Genomic DNA, 4004 nt, shown 5'->3' with positions numbered 1-4004 from the left:
TAAATCTAAATGTTGAAGTGAATCTAACGGGTTTCTTTTTTTGTGTTTCTTAAAATGGCTTATAAACACCTTCCACGGTGCAATTGTTATATATATATATATATATATATATATTCGTCGCTTTGAGACCGCGAGGAAAATATTTTGACAAATTAATGTTGAAGTGAATCTAACGGTTTTTGTGTGTTATTTTAAATGGCTTATAAACACCTTCTACGCTGCAATTGTTTTCGTTCCAGCACACGATCTCAGATCAGGTCACTTGCTATGCAAGTATATCTCCGCAATATATATATATAATAAGCACCCCACAAATCAAGTTACTGTATTCATAATCCCTGAACTTTTTATCTGTACCTATATAAGCTATTTTTCATTACACCCTTTGCTTTCCAAATAACAAGAATTAGTTATTTAAAGGGTAATATATATGGTGAATGAGCAGTGTTTCTATAGACTTGAGTAATAAATATTTTGTCAAATATATTTCTTTTGTAAAGTTACTTTGGATTGTTCAATTCATAAATGTTTTTTTTTAATCTTTTATGGCTGCCAGGGACAACGGGTAAGTAGCACATTTTTAATCTCTTATTTACAATGATTTTTAGACTATAGAAATTATGTGGATTATCCTAGTCTAAACTGGATTTGTCCATTGTCTGTTCTTGATATTTACCCATTCTAGATTCAGCTAAGAATCAAGTCTACTCGTTGAAAATGTTTTTCCGAGCTTGGTCTGACGTAAAAACTGGATAATTTCATTAGGATTGTTCGGATAAACTCCTTAACGGTTGTTTTGTTATAAGTATTCAACAAGACAGAAAGTCTTCAGACGACATTTCAGATTTTCAGATAATCTGTTTAGAGCATTCTTCTGGCTCTTGATGCACATAAGAACGAGATCAGTACAGCCTACGTGATCACCAACCAAAACACGTCTACTATTATTGGTATTATTCTTGAAGAGACAATAACAATAGCAATTCATTTCGTCAAGCAAGATTTCTTAAAGTAATTTAATTGTTGTGAGAAGGATACTTCACTTGAATTAAAATTGATCTCTGATCTATTATGTGCAAAGAATCGCCATTCCTAGTTTCTTTACTTAAATTATTCGCTTATCTTCCATATTCCTTGGAGTACGATACAGCTAAACGCTAGAATGTCCATTTATTTTCAGAAAGAAACCTTTTAGCAAATAAGTTTGTAATACTAACCATCATTTGTCATGTGTAATAATGAATATACCCAATTAAAGAACCAATTCTTTTGGAAAATAGAAAAGATAACATACATTTATACTGATGCTATCGGGGGAAGAACTTTAGAAATATAGAGCAGATATGAGCTCATGAAAAGGTGGCACTCTGTTGAAAAGAGTTCGCATTTAAACCGAGTTTGTAGCTCGGCTTCAGCATCTAATTGGGGATATTTTATCAAGTGCCGAGATAAATAATAACAAGTATTCTACATTTTAATTTAGATTTCCGAAAGGTATGCTGCTTTAAGAAAACCACAAAAGTCATAGTATTTCAATTCCCATGTATTTGTGTAACAAAAGAATGTTTTAAAAATAATTCAGTATGTTATATATGCCTCAATCTCATTTCTTTCCTCGCCTTTAATACTTGGATAGCTGGTGAGTACACATACACAAGCACATTCAACATTATTTCACATGATATTAAAGTAAATTCATAACTTTAGCAAGAATTAATGTGCATCTTATTTTCAATGCAGGCTACGTTCGTTGCATGCTTTTTTTAATGCACTGTTTCAGTTTGTAAATTATATCCACAACATACGAAGCTTGCATTGAATGCATTATTTAAAAAGTTGCCGAAAACATTTAACGATTGTATTATTCTGAGTTCTTTAGGAAACTTATCCGTAATTTTGATTCTGATTCCACAAAACTGTTTTTTTTTAAACCTAGTTCTTCATGCAAACTGTGTAGCATCGCTAGATCTCTGATTTCGCTTCGAATGCTTATCATTGCCTCCTCCCTCTGACTCTCTTTTTACTTTCGTCCTCCACCTTCTAAAAATCCCACTTCTCAAAAAATCAAACCGAACCGATTTAATTTCTCAGTTCATTTCAGTGCTTGCGAGGAACACGATGATGGACATGCCACAAATCCTGCTAATTATAGGATTTACGTAACGCTAATTCCATCACATTGTCTTTCAAAGCTAATTAAACCTAAGGTCGCCTCTCTTCAGGAATTCCTGGCTGTCAGTTTTTAAACTGATCGATCCATAAAGCAACACTAACAAAATACGTTCAGAATTTTCAGTTTACTTGAACAATCATATGAAACACTAACATCAGTCGATAAATTTGACCCCAGTAGTTGACTGCTACTTCTATCGACTCCAGAAGACAGAAAAGCAAAGTTGATCTCAGTGTGATTGGAAATCAAAATTAAATACTATAAAATAAGAATGAAACACTATAGAACATTTTTTTTGGCACTCTACTGATTCTACTAATTCACCACCTATTTTCAGTTCATTTAACCGGGACAGATTCTTTCTTTACTTTACCGCATAAATTTGATGCGCAGAGTCTAGTTTAAAGTGACCAACATATGTGTAAGTAGTTTAACGAAATGGTCAAAAACAATTAATTGAATCATAGAGCTAATTCGAAGTTGGCTCTTCACTGAACAGGTTGATGAAAAATAAGAAAGTCAAATTCGAATTTTTAAATGGCTTAGCAACAAAATTTAATATAAAATACATAGATTTTTCTCTGTGCTTGTTATATACACTTTCTGTCCCCATGTGTTCTGTCAGCCTCTTCACACAAACACGCACGCGCGCGCACTAACACGCATATTGTATGCGTATGTGTACTTTTTTATGTGCGCGTGTGAAATATTCGAGCGATGTACAAAGTTTTTTTTCTATAAAAACCTAACTACACCGGATCAGAAATATCATTCGCGTGCTATATAGTTAGCATCAATATTCTGTATAATTTACTCACACACACACGCGCTCATATCTTTGTGTGTGTATGTGTCTGTATGTGCTATGTGCGCGCGTGTATGAGTGCATTAATGTACATCATGCATGAACACGATCAAACATGAACTGACAAGGCAATCAGTACATACAAGAGAATATGTCACATGAATGTTGTACAAACATTTTGATATTTTTTAAATGTGATGCTTACTATTCATGCTATACATTGACTATATTTATCGGTACATGTACTTGGCATGCATATATGTACACACACTTCCCTCTCTGTGTATTTGAAGTCAGTGTGTAAGCTACTTTTGGTTCTCACTGTTTGTCTGCTCTCTCTCTCTCTCTCTCTCTCTCTCTCTCTCTCTCTCTCTCTCTCTCTCTCTCTCTCTCTTTCTGTATACACACAGACACACACACACATTATGTTCACTGTTTACACCATATATACCGCACGTTTACTCTACATATCTGTTGCATGCATGCTTCTTAATGAGTGTGATTCAATCCTTTCCTGGCTTCAACACTGTATATTTTTGTGGCATGTTTTGAAAGTGTTCTCTTTTCATAGTGTTATGCATGAAATAATCATGATAGTAACCATTTATATTTCAACATTTAAATACATATGAAAAAAAGTGTTTATTCTCTAGGTCTAGTGTCCACGATATTAAATATTTTACCTTGTATCACTGTATATATAAGAAAAGATGGTGTTGTTTTTCTTTTTTTTTAAGAACTTATAATTGAATAAATATAAAATTTATTCAAAATTTTGTCGAGTCTTGATAAATCTTGTGAAAATTAAATTCATTTGAAAGAGTACATTATTTACATTTGACGGATATTTGTCCTCATCTTGTTTGTTGCTCACACAACGTTTCGGCTGATATACCCTCCAGCCTTCATCAGGTGTCTTGGGGAAATTTCGAACCTGGGTTCTTATTCCTAAGGTATTTTTCGATATTATTATTATTATTATTATTATTATTATTATTATTATTATTATTATTATTATTATTATTA

This window comes from Octopus bimaculoides, chromosome 15, assembly GCF_001194135.2.
Source record: "Octopus bimaculoides isolate UCB-OBI-ISO-001 chromosome 15, ASM119413v2, whole genome shotgun sequence".
NCBI classification, from domain to species: domain Eukaryota; kingdom Metazoa; phylum Mollusca; class Cephalopoda; order Octopoda; family Octopodidae; genus Octopus; species Octopus bimaculoides.
Note: the sequence above shows the minus strand (reverse complement) of the source record.